The 22,496-nt window shown below is 36.0% G+C and overlaps 1 long non-coding RNA gene across 1 annotated transcript in view; it reads left to right on the top strand.

Moving 5' to 3' along the window:
* Positions 1–4,360: 4,360 nt before the first annotated feature.
* Positions 4,361–22,496, top strand: part of LOC118613617 — a 36,995-nt gene continuing 18,859 nt past the window's right edge. Inside the window, exons 1-2 of the long non-coding RNA XR_004955551.1 lie at positions 4,361–4,406; positions 6,783–6,852. This is a non-coding gene — a long non-coding RNA (uncharacterized LOC118613617). The remainder of the gene's footprint in view (positions 4,407–6,782; positions 6,853–22,496) is intronic.

Consider the following 22,496-nt stretch of genomic DNA (forward strand, 5'->3'; position numbering starts at 1 on the left):
AGTCTTTGGTAAAACTAGCATTATAACCCTTGGGCCCTATTCATGAAAATGTACACACCAGCAACACAGCTCTCTTTTGCTGCTAAGCTATCTCCAGTGTTCACTCAATCAGTGTTCCAGTATTACCCCAGTAGTATTCTACAGTGCTTTCAGAGCTGATGCTGAACATTTTTTGAGGTTATCTCTGTAAATAATAAAGTTTATCCCAAAGGTTTCACTTCAATTTGTGTTTCATCAGTTGGAAAACTTTCCGACATTACATGACTTTTTTCTCTCTCTTTGAATTTCTTCCAACACTACTTCCGGCCTGTTTCTCTCTTTAAAAGTAAGTGCGAAAGGAGCTGAGTTTAATTTTAACAGCTAAAATTGGTGCCTTGGTAGGTAAAAATCACCAATATTATTGATCAGATGAAATTGTTTTGTAGACCTCAAAAGAATTTAAGTTCCATTAGGATCCTCTAGCTTGAGAGTTTTAGCTGGACCTTGGCAATCTCTTTGGCCCTAGGAATAGGCTTAGAGAGCAGAATACTGGCCTTTTTCTCTGTGGGTGCAGGATTCATCTTTTTATTTGAGCAAAAGTTGTTCTTTGGTCTTTCAAATTCATGCTATTGTGCTTTGCTTATAGTAAGTGCTTCATTGCTGTTAATTATTGATGTAGGTGATGATGGTGATATAATCTCATGAGACCAGGTGGCCATGACAGGTTTTAAGCTTTGTTCCTCATTCCTACTCAACTCAGCATGACTTTATCCTGGTATTTTCCATGTTACCAAGGTTTTGGATTATTAGAAGAGAAATGCAAATTAAAAAAAATAATAATCTCACGAAAAATTGTAGGGTATTTTAAGTCATAAAATAATTATTTTTGTCATCCTGGGGCACCATATTTTGTCTGATAAGATGCTTTCATTGGAGACAAATCTATTAGATATAGTTAGTATTTCTCTGGTTGGTAACTGAAAAAATTACTAGGTAATCTTAACACCTTGCTTTTGGCTCATTATCTACTATAATGCATAAAATTTAATCACTTCAATGTCTTATCTAAAAGGGTGAAGACACAGGGAGTAGCATTCATTTTTTTTTTTCATTCATTGTTTATTGAGTCAATAAATATCTACTATGTGCCAGATACTGTGTTAGGTGTGAGAAATACATCAATAGAAGAAACAAAAAAACTCATGATACATATTTTTTTTGGAAGACAGAAAGCAATTAAATAAAGTAAGAGATAAGTACTGTTAAGGTAAAGAAGAGAATACCATTGATGAGAAGGACTAGTCACTAAAAAATGTGAATTCCTCAGGTGTAGATAATATGTCTATAATAATCATAATTAAATAAGGCACAGTAGTATATCATATAACTACTGACCATCTGGGTATTTGCTATTTACTACAATGACTTTCTTTTTCCTTTAGCTTTTGATTTCTATTTTTATTCCCTTTAAGTTTCCTATGTTATAGGGCATCAAGGTGAGGGCATGGGAAAACAAAATTGCAGAACTTTTGATCTAATACTTACTTAGAGATGATCCAATCTAATCCCCTTCACTTTGCAAGTGATGAAATTGAGGCTCAGAAAAGTTACCTGACTTGCTCTGGGTTTCACAGCTAATTACAAGTAACTAGTGCTCCCTGTGAACTTCCAGGGAATGGCGCACCTCTAGGTTTTTAATTTATAAAACCCCAAATCTGGACTTTCATGGTCTCACATGTGAACATCCCAAGTTCTTCAGGCTCCAGGGGTTACCTTCTATTCAATAACTGATAACATACAAGCCCCCTTTGTAATCTCAGATCAGCAAGAAATCTAACCTTTCATGTGCTCTCACCCACCTCCTCTGTCTGGCTTCATGTTCTGGGCTTCTCTGTGGATGGACTTAGGTAGTTTCACAACTACTTCTCCAGGCTATTGGAAATCTTTCCACTTCGCTTAAGTCTCAGCGTGCATAGAATTCCTTTTCCAAACACTTCTAAAAACAGGCTACATAGTTTAAAAATTGTTACCATTAGTTTGCAGATAATAGAATAGAATTATTCTACACAAAGGGAAAAGTAACTTGAGTGTTAGCTATCACCAGAGGTCATTGGTCTAGCTCAAGAAGAGGTCCCTTTTCGTCATTTCAATCTTTCAAATGTCCTCTGCCACCATGTTGCAGAGACCAGTTTCACACACACCATGGCCTTTGACCAGTCCCTTCCTACCTGGAGCCCAGGCTGTTAAGTCTTCATTGCCTCTAGAGAGTCAAGAAAATCCTTTCTTCTCTCGGAGTGGCACTTTAGTCCACATTGATAATAAACTTTGACAAAATTATACCGAGGAATTTGTTCTTCATAGTCTCACATTTTCCATTCCAGATGTGAATTTGAGCTTTATTTTCACATAATCAAATGCTCTAAGTAAGAATTTTTTCCCAAGAGACAAGAGTACCCCCCCATTATGAATGATGCTTCTACTTTCAGCTAAATTTAAAAAAATATTTTTTTAAATGTTGACATCTTTGAAATAACTGCCTCACATACTTAACAGCTAGCTAGCAAACTTTCAGTCTTATTGGGTCAAGTTTCTAAACACTTTATATAATCTGTAGAATTTCCCTGACTTCTTTGCTAATTGCCTTCCCTTATCGTCTTCAAAACTTGTTTCAAATTGAACCCTTTCCTGGAAGCCTGGTCAGCTTCATATCCTTCTAATTAACACTTTATTCTTAGTACTTCTTATATATTCAGTTTGTATAATGCCATTTCATCTTATTTTGTCATTTATACATGTATATTCTCTTCCCAATTAGAACTCAAACACTTTAAAGACAATTATTTTGTTTTAAGATTCCTGCACTCCCTGTTTGACAACAGTGCCTATTTAGTACTCAACAAATATAACATATTTCCTGTCACATTGACATCTACTGTTTACCCCCAAACATTGCCAAAGGCCTTAGGCTTACCACATTGCTATTTCTATTTTGATGACTTTCATTTCACCTTCCTACTGAATTTGTCCCATGTTCTGTAGCCACTGCTCATCTTGAATTCCCATTCAAGAGCATCGTTTAATCTCATTTGACATGAGAAAATTTAATCTTTAAATCTCATACTATGATTTTCTATTGTATGACCCAACAGGAGTATAGTATGTTGAGATGCCAGAGACTGAACTGAAGCCAGGTGTCACATTGGCCCTGCTTTATCCAGTTGGACTGTATGGCTTTTTGTGAAGGGGAAGAGGGATGCTGGTCATCTTGACAGGGAAGTGGGAACTGTAATCAGAGCCTGGAGAGGAAGGTATGGGCCAAGGGATAATGCCTACTGATAGGTCTTACTGAGAGCAGGAAGATGAGCTAAGGAAGAAAAGTGGAGGAGCCTGAGCCAGTTTACCCTCAGGCCCAACTGTGGCCTGAAAACTCGTAACATGAGAGAAGGAGGCAGAGAAACGGGATCAAGGAGTGACGACTAAATTTTACAGGTCTATACTGAGTTGTATAAGTGCTAAACTCAGTGTCTGTTTTATATTAGAATTTTAGGTCAATAAAATAAAATGATAATAGATCTAATAATATTTTCATTACCCACCCTGTGCTTAGCCTCACTCTATCCTCCTTTAAAGTTTAATACCATGTAAAAATCCAAGGAACTTCGATTTTCCACTGTTTGAAATTATAAACATGCTTAAAAATACTATTTGATAGCTTTGAAGTTTTTGGTTATTGCCTTATTCAAATTATATTTTTTTCTCATAACGTTACCTATTGCTAGGAATAAACAATGTAATCCATGTTAGAAATCCAGACCCTACACATTTACAATAGTTTTAATATTAAGGAAAACTGCTTCTTTGGATGTCAGATCATGTATGTAGCTGTACATATTTGATGAAATGGCTATATGGCTAAAAGAATACAGAGTAGATACATTTGGAGTCAAACAGCTTGGGTTCCAACCTTACCTCTACTTTTAATTAACTTTGTGATCTAAGTGAGTTAACTTAGCTTCTTTAAGTGTCTGTTTTCCCATCTGTTAAACGAGGCTGTTGGTAATAGTATTTAATCTTACAGTGGTGTCAAAAGTTTAAAATGAGTTCATATGTATAAAACCAGTAGAATGATGCATCCTGCCAAATAAATGTTAATTATTATTATGATTATGCTCTTGCGGTCTAATTTTGCAGTAAGTTCATGTTTAAGGTGCTTGGAGGTGATGATTTCATTGTTAATCAATTTTATAAATATTGAAAGTTGAATTTTTTTCTTCTTTTCTTCTGAAGACTGTGTGTGACATACATATAAATGTGTACGTGTGCAAATACATATGGTAATTTTTAAAGTGTGCTTATTAATATTTTTATTATTCAATTATAGACTGAATCTTCTTTCCCTGTAATGCTGAAAATATTCTACTCATGGGGTAAGTTTTTTCTCATCTTAATCATCAGAGTTAGAATATAATCCAAACGAGGAAGCAATTTCAGTGAAGGTGTGAGCCCACAGAGTATTTTTTATATTAGGGCCAAAGGAACAGTTTAATTTTCTCTTTGTTATGTTTTAAATGCATCTCAAGCTGTGCAGGGAATATCACTCTAAGATAAAGGGGCTCTCACAATTCAGCACCTCCTACACACAGCTAATTAAATAGAAAGATAAGAAGCAGACAAGAATCAAGCTCATAAATATTATACATTTTTATTAATAACATACAAATGATCTTAATTAAATCTGCATTTTCCATGAGTAAGTCTCACACACAGTTTTGTTCCCTTGTCCAGGAACTCCAGAGGGGGTGGAAATGTCCTGGAATTTTAATATAAGGAGACTCCCTCTTGACATAACAGACTCTCCCTATCCTGTGCTTCATAGCTTTTCCCAGTTTCTAGGATTCAGCTGACTAAACGAAAGACTCGCATTTCCTCTGAGCTCTAGATGAGCTTGTGATCCTATAGACAAGTCTTGCCATTTAAAAAAAGATTTCAAATCAAGATCCATATAATCCACAAAGGTCTAAGTTAGGTCTCCGGATGTCACCCATTCTTATTGCCCCCTTCACTGTACTTCCTCAAATTCGTGATTATATATTTTTTCTGTGATTAGTATTTTAAAGTCTGTCTCCCTCTCTAGATATGAGCTCCTGAGATCGGGAGCTCTATTTATCTTGTTCACATTCCATTTATGGTGCTAACTAAGCACATCACTGCTCTGTGGTAGGTTTTTTTGTGATTTGGGGTGTGTTTGTGTGCATGCATGTGTGTATGTATGTGTGTTAGAGAGCGGTTAAAGCCAGAACCTTCATGGCTGGTTTTTAAAATTGAAAATAATTTACACACAAAACAATTTGCCTTTTAAAGTATATACTTGCATGTGTTTTGACAAATGTATAAGAGTCATGTAATTTTTACTGTAATCAAAATAAAGAGGAGTTACATCATTCTCCAAAGTTTCCTTATGCCCCTTTGCGGTCAGTCTCTTACTTTGCTTTTATCCCCAGCTCCTGGCAACCACCAATTTGTTCTCTGTTCCTATAGTATTGTTTTCTCTAGAATATTGTATCGATGGTCTCGTACAGTAGATAGTCTTTTGTGTCTGGCTTCTTTCATTTAGCATAATGCTTTTGAAACCCATCCATGTTGTTTTTTGTATTAATAATTCTGTTTTCCTTTTTATTACTGAGAAGAAAGAGTAGATTCTTAACAATTATTTGTTGAAAACATAAAAAGGAACACAGATCTGGAAGCACATGTACAAATGGATTGAGAAAATCTAAATATCTTTATCCACTTTAAACACTTGCTGTGTGTGGATAATATGTTAATTATGCTTTAATGGTAATCATAAATTTTAATACCAGCTCTTATTTTTATCTTTAGATTTTTTGATGGAGTAGTTTTCTAGGACATTTCAAATAGTACCATCTCTAGCAGAAATGAAAATTTTTGCTTCTGTGATACCTAGGAGTTAGCATCTCAATATTTTCCCATAAAACCTGAGAGAGGCTCATATTTTTGGCATAGATTGTTTCCACTAGGACAGTGGGCACTACACTTTTCAAGTAAAATTTCATACCTCAGCTAAAATGATGTCAAAATTATCTTAATTAGATGTTTAAAAAGGAGATTTTAAAATTTAGTGTTTGCCCAAACTTAGCCTTAGAAAAATAGAAATCAATATAGGATGCTCCCTAAAAATTTTATTTTGGATCCTTGAAGAGTATTTTCCTCAGTGCTTACTAGGACCATGACCAGGAGAACTTTGATATTTTAAAGAGTGTTAACATCAGGTTATTGAGATGAAAGCAAAATCAGGTCTGTCCTTTCTAGTGACATAAAGGATTAAAGAGAGACAAAATGTATAAGAAAAGAACACTAGATTACAAATGAGATGTGGAATCTTATGACAGTGGTATTCTCTGCTAAAATTGAGATAAATAACTCAGTCTGAGATAAATCTCTCAGATTGCTCCCCTCCCTCCAAAGGTAACTACAAATGCTTCTAGCCATTACATTCTCTTAGGATCACCTGTTCTTTTATAGTGAGAGTCCTGTATAATATTTTAACATGTTGCCTTCTCCCCTAACTTAGCAGTGGAGATCACTGCAGAGAAAATTTTCTTTATTCACTCCTTTGCAATAAATGATTCCATGAGCACAGAGGAATCTTGTTATTAAAAATATGTTAGGTTTTAACTCTAAAAGGATATATGACAATTTATAAGCTACTTTGCAAAATTCTTTGCATTTGCTTAAAAAAATTACTAAATATACAGCAATTTCCCTAATACCTTTTTTATTAGTATTTCCCAGACTCTTTGCTAAGAGCATGACATGAATTATTTCATCTAGCCTTCACAACAATCCTCTAAGGTAAGTTAACTTTTCGGCCATATTTCATAGATGAGGAAACTAGAATTTCCATTTTCTTGTTGGTTTTCTGTTCAGTTGTTCTAGTAGCAGCTGGTTTTCATGGCTACCATTATTGCAAGGCTGTTGGTTTTCAAGACTATTGCAGAGTTTTGGAGGGCGGGATGGGAATAAAGCAAGTTAAAACTCCACAACGCTTGATGTTCTTATCAGGATTTAGCCTTTTTTTTTTTTTTTTTGGTTGAATAAATGCTTTTCAGATTGTCTTAGGCTAATTTCCAGAGTTCTGGAAATGTTATTTATGAGAGATTTTCCCCATGTTCTCATTGGAATAGGTTTTTGGGGGGTTTTATTCTACCATTCCCACTGATGTCATGAGCACAATAGTTTTTTAGCATGAGAGGTAATGGCTAATTTGAGCCATTTCTTTTAAAAATCCTCTTGTACATACATTATAAATACACAGATACATTTTGAATAAAGTTGAATTGAGCAAAATATGGTTGAGGACCGTCTCCATTGGAATCACCTGGAAATTTGTTAAGACTGCAATTTACTAAACCACCTCAGTCCTTTTAAACCAGCTTCACTGGAGAGAGAACCCTGAACTTTATACTTTTCACAAGCTCTCAGGTGGTTGATGTATACGTACAAACTAAAATTGAAAAAAATTACCACCACATAGTATTCTATTATTGACATAATCCAATATTTATATATTAGATATTGGGTTGTCAAATTGTTTCAAATATCTTAAAATTTAGCAACAGGAATTTTGGCAGATAATGATTTTCTGTCAGATATTTTAACATTGCCTTTACAAAAGTATCATATCACAAAATATCTAAGAGTTGTGTTATCAAGCTTTCATTATATCATTTAATTCTCAAAGTTATGACTTTTTATCTCTGTTTTAAAGATGAAGAATTTACCCAGAGTTATATGACTAACAAATGGAAGGACTGGGATTTAAAAGAAATATCCCTGACCCTAAATCCTATGCTTTTTCTGTTTTACTTTCCTGGTTAGCTTAAGCTACATCTTTTTAGACATTTCCCACTTGAACATAAGGATCATTTTGCCAATAGATTCACAATACTTATTCATTTTAATTCTTTTCAAAAAAACTTTAGGACATTAGATGTCTTTCTTATCTTTTTGTTATGTAATCCAATATCTCTTTGTCTAAAAGTTATAGAATAACTGGCAAATAAAGTGATTTATATGACACAGGCATGAAATGTGGTATGCAAAGGCAAGGAAGTAAGATAATTTGGAACCTCTGTGTGCTGAGGCTGAATTTCACAGTGGCTCTAAAATTAAGATGAAAGAGGACTTGAGGCCTTAAGAAAACCAAATGAAATTAGTTCGGAGAAAAGGAAATGACTTCCCAGATTAATAGAGATGAGCTGGCATGTGTGTGTTAAATGCCTTCATATTTTTAAATGACCTTATGTCATTTACTCAAGGCTGTGGGCAATGGGTGTATATTTTAAAAGATTATTTCCACAGAACAATTTTTCTCAATAAGCTGACTAGCATTTCCTGATGTTATATTGCTATTTCTTAGGATTCTGGATTTGGTTCATTACATGTCAAAAAGAAAGAAGATGGCATGAATGGGTACCCTGTATCCCCAGATGTGACCTAGAGAATTGACTGACCTGACATTTAGAGCTGTCAGCTTATGACTTTGATTTTACTCTCTGTGTCTGTGCGAAATTCCTCAGGTTAATTATATAGCATAGGGCACTCAAGAAATCCAGCTGTACTGAATTAATTTTGTGTTCTAAATATTATGAGATTGATTCATATACGGGCATTTATTTCTTGGTAGATGTCAATTTTTAGATAACTAGACTCAGAACTCTTTGAAACAAGCACCATTTCTCATTCAGCCTTGTCTATCACCAAAACCTAATACAGTGCCTTGTACACACTAGCCAATCGAGATGTTTGAGGAATGAATGAACAGTTAGAGTCAACCAACAGAATGCAGATCAATAAATCACATTTGTCTCATGTGTTATAAACCTATTGCTTTATTTGAAAATTTATTTTTTTAAAATATAGATAATAATTCAGTAAGTATAAGGGTAAAGGCTAACAATAAAACAAATCCATGTACCCACCTAGCTTAAGAAAAAGAATGTTATAATTAATTTTCAAGTCTCCTGAGTATCTAAACTCCTTTTCTTCAATGTATGCTCTACCTCCAGAGATAAATACTATCTTAAACTTTGAATTTACCACTCAGTCTGGTGTATTAGCAATTAGTGTGCTTGTTGTCATTATTAAAACACTGTTTCTTTTTTGTAGAGAAGGTAAGATTGGTTTCTGTTTAAAGCAGCAATAATTCTTATTGATGGGATAAAATTTCATAAGAGGAATAATGTAAAGGTCAAAAAGGCTTATCCCCTCAAAATATACTCATATCTTAGTAAGAGTTCTCATAGCCTTCCCTCAGAGGAGTAAATAACACAAGAATTTCAGTTTCCTTATTGGGATGAATTAAGGAGAGATTTTTGGTGAGGATTATTCTTGCCGTCACTGTATATTCCCATTAGACCTCACAAGCTGCTGTTGTTAAAGAAGTCTTCAGTGGCTGGAGAACTGTTGCCTCCTGAAAGCGTGGATCTATGGAGTAGAGAAAGATGGCCGCGATTTCTGTTATTTTAATATCTGCTCCTGGTAGATCCATTGATTATGACAACAGTTACAACATCCTGTAAATTTGGAAGGCATGCACCATTTTAAAAGACAGGCTGGATAAATCAAAGCTGATTTTCCATAGAAGATAAAAGAAGTGGCTTACAGTTCACTTACTGTCAAGAGTTTGGGTGAGACCACAAGAGAAAAAGGCCTCTCTTCTAAGAACCTGATTGACTTCTTTGGGGACTTTCCAGAAGAAGGAAGATTTGCTCTTGTTTTTCTTTCATTTTGCTTAGTGTTCTAGAGACAAACCTTTCTATATATTTCCTTATAGAAAGTATCAATTGATGTAGCATTCCCGGCTTCTCCGAACTGGGCTGGTCTGGCTTAGCCCTTCTTTCCTCTCTGCTTTTGGGATAAGCCTGTATGCTCTGAGCCACTGCCTCTGAGTTGGAGGTAAGATAGTGTTGGGGCCTTCCAGGTTTCCAGCACAGCTGTGACTGCAGATGTCTGTCTAATTCTGTAGTTCAGATTAGGAAACTCACTGACACCATGTACCTAAGCAACATTCCCCAGTCTGGCCTTTGTTAGTGTTATGTTAATACTTGATCTTCATCTGCTTGACTCCATTGTCTCTCTAAATTAGAATTTAGGTGGAGGTGAAAATGCTGTTAGTGGTTCATTAAACCTCAACGCTAAGCATCAAATATGACACTTATACTAGAAGAAGTGATAAAGTGTAATTTATATACTAGTAGTTTTCAAATTCTGCTCCTCAAAAGGAGTATAATGAGCTGGCAGGGCTGAATCCTATTGCTTTCACACTGCCTTCAGCGAGCACAGATTTGGGTCTATTTTATGTATTAGGCATCCACATACATATTTAAGGTTAAAAGGAGTTTAAGAACCAGTGCTTTAGGCATAGTTTTCAAACCTTTTAGACCACAATCTACAGTAATGATTACATTTTATATTATATACACTCATATATATTGTATACATTGTGTACCAACTCCATTCCATTCCATTCAACTCTATTCCACTTCATTCTATTCCTGTCCTTTCCATTCCATTCATTTCCTTTCCATTTTATGTCACTGGAAAGAAAACTTTCACTAAAACTTGCTAAATTGATTCCACCACACTCACAACATGAAGTTTGAAAAATCTACATCAGACCATGTTCATTTTGCCAGAAGAACGTACTCTGACAGGACACTTATCTGTCAATGACCTGACCTTCTACTGATGGAATCTCTTTTGCCCTATGTGCATTATTCCTTTTGAAGCTTAATATATATGTTTTCCAAATATACATAAATTAGGCTTAAATTTACTGCGAAATTATGGTCTCTTCTGAGAAAGCATATTTTTATCATTGTTATTATTGTTGAGACTTTCGACAATACCAAAATAATGTATTGTATCCCAAACCTGACAAACATTACTAAATATTTTTTTTAAGGCTCATTTTAAACCATATTATTATTACCGTCCTTTTTTGTTTCGTTTAATGGGGTAATTTTCTATCAAATCACAGTAGTGAATGAAGCTGATAAACATTCTCAAATTTATAGAATTTACACTCTACTAGAATGTTCCTTTTGCATAAAAATATTCATTAAACTTATATTGAATGAATTATTTCTGTGAGCTTATGCATCCCCACCACCCCATTCTTGACAGTATGACATCCAGAAAAAGGCAGTGTGATGGGGATGAGGAGGGCAGTATTATTTTTGTGCTTGAGCTAGTGCCTGAGTGGCGCAGGGGTGGGTAAGATGCTCATAAAGGGCACCAGGCAACCCAGTGAGACTGGGCACAGGAAGGTCGAAGAGTCCAGAGGGATGTGCAATGCTCTGAAAAGGAAGTGAGAGAGCATTAGGGCAAACAAGGCCTCCTTCCTGACATAGCTTCAGACCAGTCCTGTCCCCTGGTCTATGAAGCTAACTTCAAAGCAATAAACACTGAGAAGTCAACCTGTTACTTAACTTTTGTCTCCAAAATTGGACATCTAATTAAGAGAGGTTCTGATGAGGGGCAAGTGGTTTATTGTCAGATGGAGGGAGAGTAATGCACATGCCCAGAGAAACTTGACCACACTAGATACCAGGTTCAGAATCCTCTTTCCTGCCTCTCTCAAGTCACTGCTTGTTCACTTTAAATGGCGGTAGAAACAGGCAAACACAGGTGCTGTCTGCATTGGCAGTGCAGCCTTTCCTCCAGATTCAGGCTCTCCCTGGATGGCACTGGCTGGTAACCACAAGAATGAAGATCTAATCAAGTGAATGCTGGCTCTCTGCCCACCACGAACTGGTTTTATTCAGCTTCCCCATTGTTGATAATAAAACACAAGTGAGCCTTCAGTTTCTTGCCTGCTGGTTCCAAAACCAGCATTTGCTATAAGCTCTCAGACTCGCCGTTTTGTGGTATCATGGAAAGAACACTTGACTACAATCAGCAGACCTGGCTTCTTGTCCAGCTTTTGCCTCCAACGTACCGTGCATGTCACTTAACCTCCCTGCGCTTTATTTCAAACAGAGATCCTAATCCCAAATGTTGGCTAAACTTTGTGGTTCTTTATCTCAGGGATTTATTAAGGCAGAACGCAGAAAACACTTAAATTCAAGGCTCTGTCTTAAAGTTTTAAATAGGTTAAAGGGTGTAACAGAGGGAATTAGGAGCAGGAGAGAGGCAGTAAGGCTGGAAGGAGAGATTTCTGGCTACTGGGAGAGAGAGACTCGGAACTCAGAACTCGTACTCTCCTCAGGAGGGGACAAGACCTCAAGAGGGAAGTGTCGACGAACAGTGAGGGCACCTTTAGGAGGCTTGGGTTCTACCACTCATCTTTTTCCCAACTTACCTGGGATTTCTAGCCATGGCAAAGAAATAGCAGAGCCTAGGACAAAGAGTGTCTCAGCCATAGCCAGTATAGACTCGTGTCGGACAACCTGAGGGGATTCCCCACTTTGGAACTAGGTAAGATCTCAGGGCTTTGCACCTTTGCAGGAGGAAACCCCCAAGAAGGCCTAAAGTTTAACTTCTTCACATTCCAGTATGATGGGACTTAGAGTCAGAATTAAATTGATTAAGGTAAATAAAAATAGCTAATGCAGACTTTTTACATATTGAGTGAATGGAATGAAGTTCATGCTCTATATCTGTCGCTGTATTTATTGAATGAAATAAATACAACACTAGAACTCCATGCTAGGCAAGGCTGCCCTTGACGCAGTGTAAGCAAGGCCCGGAACGAAGAGCAAGATGAGCAGTTCGAGGCGTGGAGTCCTGCCTATTGGTGAGTGAGCGGCCTAGGCAGGCCCAGGCAGGGCTCTGAAAACCCGCCACTGAGGAATATCCCCACTGGAGGCAGCATCAAGGGCAACATACTTCAGTAGCCAGGGCTCCTGATTCACCAGCCAAAGCCATTTAGAACTCATAGGTTCTCAGGGCTTCCTCAGCTCCAAGTTCATGACTTCCCTCCCCTAACAGAGAGACAGGAACCTGGAAGACTTCTGGGCCAAAGTTCCTCTCCCATTGTAATGGTTTCCTAAAAATGGAGACTTTGCCTTGGCTCCTAGATTCAATTCTTGTTCCATATTTCACTTTAGGAACGTGCCTAAAAATAACCACCAGCTGGGCCCACAAAGTTCAGGGGTGTGCGTCCACAGCTAATGGAGAAAGTTTGAAGTCAGCCTCTGTGGTTCTGGAAAGTCAGCTGTGGTATACTTGCCAGAAGGGCCCTTCAAGTCGTATTATTTTTAGTGTCTCTCAGGGCAGCCTCTTTTGCGAAGGCGAGTTTTCCCTGCCTGCAAGTTACTGAGGTCACCCAAGGATAACAGCTTTAGGGAAAATAGGAAGAAGAATAAAACATACTTTTAGTGCATGTGCTCATGGCTTTTTGTTTCCCCTCCTCTTTTTTTTTTTTTTTGTTTTTGGTTTCTTCTTCAGTCTCCCTAAAGCTCCCCTCCACATCAGCCAGGTAGCAGCCAGGTAGCTTCTGTGCCTGTGCCCTTCCTGGATGCCCAGAGACTTCCACAGTTCCCTGAGCCTGCCTTTCCTAATAGCCCCCTGTCCTGGATCTCACTTTCTCTTTTTTTATCAAAACAAACATATCCGTTTCAGGCAATGAAGCTAATCTGATAAATGAACTTACAATAAAGTATAAACAAGGATGGCTTAAAATGACCTGTTATACAGAATGTGGAACATTGTTTTAAATTGTAGTTTAAAACACATATTATTTAAATTTTCCATCTTAACTATTTTGAAGTATTCAGGTCAGTACTACAAGTATAGTCACATTGTTGTGAACCAGACCTCCAGAACTATTTTCATCAATTGAAACTCTATATCTGTTAAAGACATCCCCATTTCCCTCCCCTCCCAACCCCTGGCAACTACCATTCTACTTTCTGTATCTATGAATTTGACTACTTTATATACTTCATGTAAATTGAATCGTATAGTATTTGTTCTTATATGACTTGTTCAGGGTTCATCCATGTTGTAGCATATGACAGAATTTCCTTCTTTTTTAAGGCTGCATAGTGTTCCATTATACGTATATAACTCATCTGTTCATCCATCCATCCACTGATGGACATTTGGGTTGCTTCTAACTTTTGGCTATTGTGAATAGTGATGCTATGAATACAGGTGTGTAAATATTTCTTTGAGGCCTAGCTCTAATTTTTTTTTGAATATTTACCCAGAAATAGGATTGCTAGATCACATGATAGTTTTATTTTTAATTTTTTAAGGAACCGCCATACTGTTTTCTATAGGAGTTGCACCATTTTATAATCCCATCAATAGCACATAAGGATTTCAATTTCTATGCATCCCCACCAACACTGGCTGTTTTCTGTTTTTGTTTGTATTTTTTTTTTTGTTAGTACCCATCCTAATAGGGGAGAGAGTATAGTTCAATTTTAACAGAAGATTTTAATGCTTCAACCTAAAGGAGTAACAGTGTCGTTGATTTCAGGGTCTGGCACAGGCCATGATAGTTATCAGATGTTTTGGTTAGGAAATTCTTATTGCATCCTGTAGATCACATGACCTAGAACTCAGCAGAGTCATTATATCACCTGAGTGACAGCCCACATGTTCAGGAACATGAAGTCTAGTTAATATTACTTTCTCTATACCTTATTCTAGAATTGAGAAAACTCAGATTCATAAAACAGGATTGTGCAAATTGCTGGAGGGTTTATGTCTCATGGCTTCATTTCTGGCTCCTAGGTTCTGCTTATGCTAGGGTTTTTTTTTTCTTTTAACTCTGCTGATTATACCATCCTTGTTTTGTTTCACATGAACACAGACATGAAACTGATTCTCTTTCATTGGAATAGCCATTCACTCATAGCTTCTTTACATACAGCATTTATAGTGAAGTTTTAAGGAGGGATTTGTATTGGAGAAAAGCAAGCTGTTTAAAATGGAATATTAGCACTCTTGCTTCCAAAAGTTCTTTGGACCATTCTACTTCATCGCATTTGTTTTCCCTACTGTCTTACCAACTATACAGCCTTGCTCACCATTTCGTTAGCTTCTCTTTCTCTTCCTTTCTCTAATTTTTTTACCCTAGCCTTTTCTATCTTCTAGTCAGCTTTGAATCTAAATTTCTTTTACATCTTTCATCTTTGGGTTATAGAATCCATGGCTATCATCCCAATTAAAAGGACTCAAAGCTTTATTATAAAGGAATTGGGCCCTGTGATAATCTTAGTCACTCTTCTACATGATATATAAGTGACATACAAGTATATGTCTGCACAAAAGTTTATAGATTAGAAATACTCTTTTTAAACTCCAGCAGACCTCATTGTTTTATTAGTACATAGTGTTTACAAGGTTTGGATATTATTTATTTCATTATTCTTCCCACTATCTTTAAATGCTCATTCTTCAGTGGTTAACTTTGGCCTTGACATAGACCCTAAAGCATTTTCTTTATGTGATTACTCCCAAATGTAAATAACAGGAGAAAATTAAGGACAACAACCATAACCATGACAAATTACTAATTTTTGAGCTCTCATTTGATCTTTTTTATTGATAAATTTTATTTTTTTACTTTTATGAAATATCTCAAGCATACCAAAAGGACAGAGTAACATTTCATTTGAATTTAAATAAGCTATTAGATTAACTTGGATATTTTTTTCCTCATCTAGAACACCTTCTCCTTATTGATGTTTGCCAGAATTATCAGTGAGTATTATTATTTCATCTGACAAAAGCATGATTTCTGAACAAGATACATAGATGTTTATCTTTTCTATGAAAAGTTTCAAAATAAGATTTCTGGCAAATATGGCCCCTCAAAAATATACTCCCTGACCTACATGAACCAGGATTAGAAAGTGAAAACTCCCATATTTTCCAGAATTATTAATGAAAAGCCGCGGCAAATAATTTATTTTTTAAATTCTTATATTATGTGAATACATTTATCTTTAAAAAGAAGACATAGGGTAACTTTGGCCAAAAGCGCATGTGACAACTAAATGCTCAACTGTTCTGAAACTTAGAATGCGAGTTTTTGAGTAGGTTCTAAACTTGAAAACTATTTCCCATCCTTATTGATATGCTTGAAAAAAAAATGACACTAAATTTTATTCTTTCGTTTGTTTGTTTGATCAGTATTTATTGACTTCCCACATGTGCCAGGACCTGTGATAGGTGCTGACATAGGTTAATGAGTTGGCCCTGGCATCTGCCCTTATGCTGGTCATTGTTTAATGTGATTCTTCGTCCACCAGATTGGCTGATTTCCTCTTCATAAGCAGTGTATTGAATTTTCCCTCATCTTTAACATGGAGATGATAAAAACTGGGTTGTTAAATTTAGGTGATAACACATGTAAAGGGTTCGAACTTTAGTGCATGGCACATATTCAGAGCTCACTAACTTTTGCTACAAAATAAATTTTAAAAATCATGGAACTATACAGTTGTAGAAGACCTAGTTTATGTAACAATCCAACCTCCTCACTTTAAGGTTGAGGAATTTGATTCTTAGTTAAGTTAAGTAGCTTACTCAAGGTTACAACTTTATTGTTAGCAGAAGATACAATGGAACCCAAGACCTCTTTATACCTACCTTGTTGAAATGTTTACCATAGCAGCTGCCAGAAAAGTTGTGGGTTGCAGCACACAGTACATAATAAATGCTTATTGCATCAATATTGAACAAAATCATTACCTCAAGGAAAAATTCTGACGGTCTAAAGGCTTTCATAAGCTTGATGACACGTGGTTAAATGTTTTTATTCCAGCTGAGCATAGTCTGATTTCTAAAAGATATCACATTGGCTGGTGGTTTATGTATGGTGTGATTTGCTTGGATCAGGTCCATAGAAAACACGTGCCAGGTAAAAACAACTCCACCATTGTTTATTGATCAGTACAGTCTCCTACCTATTCACCAGATGTTGGCCACAAGACATGTTCACTCCAGCAGCAGTTTCCAAGATTATCAAAGGCATCCTCTTGGTTATAGAGATTTGAAAAATAGAAAAAGTCTTTCTTATTTTCAATCCAACATATTTAGTCCCACAAAATATCAAGGGGCTATGAAAAAGTGACAAGTTCTCAATGTGTTCTCACAGGTAACATCGAGAGAGAACCTGAGCTATACCATGTAGGTACATAAACCTTTAGTCCTATGAACCATACAATGTTTTAACTCACTATTTGAAGAGAACAAGGCAGCAATAGCCTGTTGTGGGTCCAAAGAGGAGAGTAACTTTTCTTTCTAAAAAGGAATGAAGTTCTGTTTGTGCTTACCTCTATTGTGCCTTCAAAGTTGTAAAAGGATATTAAAGAATTTTTGGTGCTTTTTTGAGATCAGCCTCAGTTACAGCCTAAAATGCCGCACACCTCTTTTAAATGCCTGCCGCAGACTTGAAGGAAAGAGTGAAATCACCAGCTCAGGCAGCCGTGGGCCTTAGACAAACAATTTTCCAATTTAGGAAGAGAAAAGAGAAGGAGAAACAAAGAAAGTGCAGAGGAATTAGGGTTAATATTAATTATATTTGGGTGAGGATCCATTTGATTAATGATGACGTTAATCCTCGAATTTCTAGGACAAACCTCTTGACTTTTCTTCTACAACTGTAAACATAGTTATCTTTTACTCCCCCCCCCCCCAATTTTTTGAGCAGTAACAGTGTAGTGTAGAACAGCGATTCTTAGTGGGTAGTGGTAGGAGGCGATTTTGTTCCCTAGGGGGCATTTAGCAGTGTCCAAAGTCTTTTGGTTGTCACAGCCTGAGGGTGGGGTGGGATGGTGCTGGCGGCATCTAGTCGGTGGAGACCAGGGATGCTGCTAAGCACCTTACAATGTAAAAGTCAGCCCTCGCAGCAAATTATCTTATACAAAATGTCAGTAGTGCCAAGGTTGAAAAACCTTGATGTAGGGGCTAAAAGCTTAATTTATGAAGCCAGATGAATTGAATTTCACTTCTTAATTTGGGCCTTATACAAATTATGTAACCTTTGTTCCTCAATTCCCCATCTGTAAAATGAGATAACAACAGTACTTTCCTTATAGGCTTTTATGAGGATTAAATGAATTAATATATTTAAGGTTTTTAAAACAGTGCCCAGCATATGGTCAACACCATGTAAAGATTAGTTGTTATTAGTAATTATTATTAATTAAGTAGTACTTAGTTAGTAATTAATATTAGTAAATATTAGTTGTTAAGTAGCACAGAGTATATATAAGAACCATCAAACAGTAGAATCTCTGCACGAGTTTGTTTTTGAGGGTTACTTTACTAAAAAAACCTTAAAAGGCAATGATCAATATAGACTTATTAATTTGATGAGACCCATAAAATATCGAAGTCCAAATGATAATGAACCATGTGACACTGTTATTACCATTTGCTGGTTTTCTGCAGCCAACTTAGTGCTATGATTTTAAAATAAAAACGATGTCAGTGTATGTCCTAGTACATGGTATGTGCTTGGCTAGTGTTTGAGATTAGTTTGTAATCATGTTTGCAAAATTCTTAAAATATCAAAGATGTGGCAATTTTCTAAGTGAACACGGAACTGTGAGATAGGAGACAAAGAAAAGCTAATGGACATACAATTGAAAATTGACTACTCGCTTGGCAGAGCTGTTGGTGTCCAAAAGAAGTGGAAGCACTTGACCTTTAAGATAACAAAGGTAAAACTCCGAAAGGCCAGAGTTTGATGAAAGACCTTGAAAACTAAAGGTAGTGATATATTTGTGGAGAGAGCCACCAGATTATCATATGATTTATTCTCCCAGTAATTATAGAGTCGAAGATGCCAAAAGGGAACATTTAAGTACATATGACAAATTATAGGTGTTCAGCAGGGAAAAGAGGCCGAATTGGCTGAACTGACCTGTCTGAATACTATGCCCAAAATTATATTTAATCTAGTGGTTTTGATTTGCATGAGAGTCTGAAAATATCTCTACTAAGCTTAGTTAAATAGTCCTTGACCTTGAAGCCCTTATTTTGTGTGCTAGATAATTTTAGCAGTCAGGAGACCCACTCTGGCTTTTTCTATTCTAGATTCTTTCATTCAGAATGAGAGTTTTAATTAAGAAAATGTTTAACATTAGGGGCTGTAGGCAATTTCACGAACCCTCAGGAGACCAACTTTAAAGTCACTATTTCAGGCCAGCCTATAAGTGCCATCTACTTTACATATTTGTGAACCTAGCAGAAGATCTTTACAGTATTCCTACAATCCTCCAAGTCTCTATAAAATGTGGCTTTATGTTATATACTCACTTTTAAGCTCAAAGAGCTGTAGTTCACTTGGTCCTAGTATAGTCTCCCACCAGTTAAGTGAAAGAGTTCACAGAGAACTATGTAAGAGTAACAAGTACCCTTTTGAATACCAGACATAAGCATAATCAGGTACTCTGCAAGATATTTTAATATTTAAAATGTATTCATAAGACCCTGCCCATTTTGTAGACAATAAAAACAAAGTTTAAAGAAGTTGGGTAACTTGCTCAAGATCAAGCTGGAAAGTTATGGTTCTAAGATTTGAGTCCAGGTCTGTCTCTCCCTAAAGCCTTGTTGCTTTACCTAGCTATCTCTTGAGCCATTAGCACACAAAACACAACTCTGAAGCGCTACCAACATCTGAGCAATCGCTGAATGATGAGGGGATGTGAGGTGGGCCATGTCTGGGGCTGGAGATCTGTTCATTTGGAATTAAGCAAAATCTTATGTCCTATTCTGATATTTTAAAATATGAGGATCCCAAATTTTGAGCAAATATTACTACTGCCTTGTCACTTATCATAATGTATCAGAGGGACACAAGAAATATCCCAGTTACAGAAGAACAATACGTCAGTGCATATCCTGTAGATTCTACCCCTAAGATATATTCAGAGTCTGAGTATTTCTTTCCATCTCCTTTGCTACCACTCTTGTTTAAGTCACTATCATACTCATCAGGAGGATGGCAGCAACTTCCCAACTGGTTTTTTTATTCCTACTTTCACGCCCCTACAGAACACTCTTTTCACAGCAGCTGTAATGATCCTTTAAAAAGGTAAATCTGATTATGTCACCCTTTGCTCAGCATCTTCCAAAGGTACCATAATGCATTCAGAATAAATTCCAGCTAACTTTGCATTGCCTTCGAGTTCTGGTGTTTACTCCTCCTACCTTCCAACTTCTCTGCCTCAGGCTCTTCGTACTTGCTGCACTTTTTAATGCCTGAAAAAGTCTTCCCACAGCTCTTTGCCTGGCAGCCTTCTCTTAACATTCAGGATCCAGTTCAAATGTGGACATTTTAGAGATGACTTTCCTGCTGACCAACCTAAACAAAAGTATTACATCCCAGCCACGTCCACCTGTTAGACATACAACTCTCCATCATGACACATTCTTTTTTCTCTTTAGAGCATTTATCACTGAACTCACATTTTCTCCTTTATATGTGTGTTTATTGTCTATCTCCATCCTCCAAGATGTTAAAAATTTTGTCCTTATCACTGCTGTATCCCAAGAGTCTAAGTACAGTGCCTAGTTTATAGTAAGCACTACAGCAAGTAATAAATATTAATTATTATTGGGAAGAATGCTTATTTGGAAGTCATAAGAACTGTATTAAATCCTGGCTCACTACCACTTTATAGAGCATGTTGGACAAGTCAGCTTCCTTGGGTCTCAGTTTGTTATTTCCTCTATAGATTGGATCAAATAACCTCTATGACCCTACCTAGTCCTAAAGCATTGATTCTTATAATGCCCAATTTACTCTGCAAGGCATGGAATGGAGTTCCCTGACTCATCCCCTTGTAGGCCTGAAGGTGTTATTCTAATACTAATACATGAGAAATGCCGTAAGCCTAGGTCGTCTTTAGTGGCAAGGAAAATTTGTTCTGTGATGTTAATAATAAAAATTTTGGTGCCCCTAAAGTGAATTTTCTATATAGAAAAATCTAATTCAATTTTACTCTAGTCACAGAAATCGATATTCAATTTAATGAAGCTAGAAGTAAAAAAAATCTAGTTCTGGGCCTTTTGAGCCATGCTTCTCTTGATCAGGCTCAGTTACACATCTGGAAGTATACTTTCCCTTCTAATAAAGTGTTTCTTTTCTGCTGTTAAAAAAAAAATTAAAAAATAAAGAAAATGAATAAACAAATAAATAGGTAAATAAATCTAGTTCTGTTGGCTTTTAATTTAAAAATCTTAATCTAGTAAATTTTAGCAACTACTTTGATGGGGTTTTTGAATAATATTTGGTCCCATTAAAATTTGGTCACTTAAATATCTTTAAACATTTAAAATTACATTTTATAGATTCGAATCCTTCTAAAAGACTTTAACTGGTTGTCAAGTTTTCTATATGTTTATATACATCTTATAAATCTTATAAATGTATAAATTTATCATGTACAAATATGGCAAACTAGAGTCTGCTTAAGAAGTTCTAATACTGAATATAAATACTTACATTTTAATATTTAGTTGGATTTCAACTTAAATTCACAAGTCGAAATTAATTTCTCATATATATTTTAAATTGAGATAAACGGACTGATCAAATATGCACAGCTTTCTTAGCATTATACTATTCTTTTGTTTTGATGCATAGTTTTGTACGTAATTTTAAATCTTCCTGAGATTGAAATATATGTAGTAAGGAAACAATTACACCATGTCCCTCCTTTCCCATGCTGAGATATATGTGCGCCTATGTACTCGGGTATTAATTTAAGCTAATTTCTAGCAAAATCAGTAGCATTGATCAGGAATTTACACTCCAAGAGTTGTCAGTTCACATGTAGTCAGAAAGATTAAATTCCACAGACAATTTCTGCAAAAACTTTAGCTATCTTTATCGCCAATCAACACCAGACATTTTTGTCTAATTTGCATGATGATGGAAATATTCTGAAATAGTGGCTTGTTAGCATAATAGTTGATAGAAATACACTTTTATATGTGGACTTAGAGTTATTAAAGATAGGTGGTTTGGCTAAAACATGTGAGACAGTTTTCACCTTTGGGGAAGAGCTTACAATCTTTCTAGTCTTTCAGCCTTTATCTCTAAATGTATCTGTATATGTGGTAGAATTTGATTTGAGTCTTACTGTCTTAATAACATAGTGATAAAATTGTGGATGATGAGTAGCTGATTGCTATTGTTATTTACCAAAAAGAACTAATGGTTGTTCCTAACTAATTTGGTGTAAGCCAGTTGAAACCATCTTTCTAATGTAATTTTGTCATTAACTTACAGTTGCATAATGAAAAGAGATTCTTTTTGGCAACCTGGATGGAACCCTATTATAGTTGCTACGCCAATGAATTTATAACTTCAGGGAAGATGGTGGTTTCATAGTCAGGATCTTTACTTTTCTATTCAGAGGAGTCTATAATCTCTACACTGTTTGATTAGATGTTATACTTCTTCAGCTTTTAATGATGTCAAATTTCCATTAAATTTTAAAGACTATTGAACTTAATGG

The sequence above is a fragment of the Rousettus aegyptiacus genome, unplaced genomic scaffold (genome assembly GCF_014176215.1).
Source record: "Rousettus aegyptiacus isolate mRouAeg1 unplaced genomic scaffold, mRouAeg1.p scaffold_m13_p_2, whole genome shotgun sequence".
In the NCBI taxonomy this organism is placed as follows: domain Eukaryota; kingdom Metazoa; phylum Chordata; class Mammalia; order Chiroptera; family Pteropodidae; genus Rousettus; species Rousettus aegyptiacus.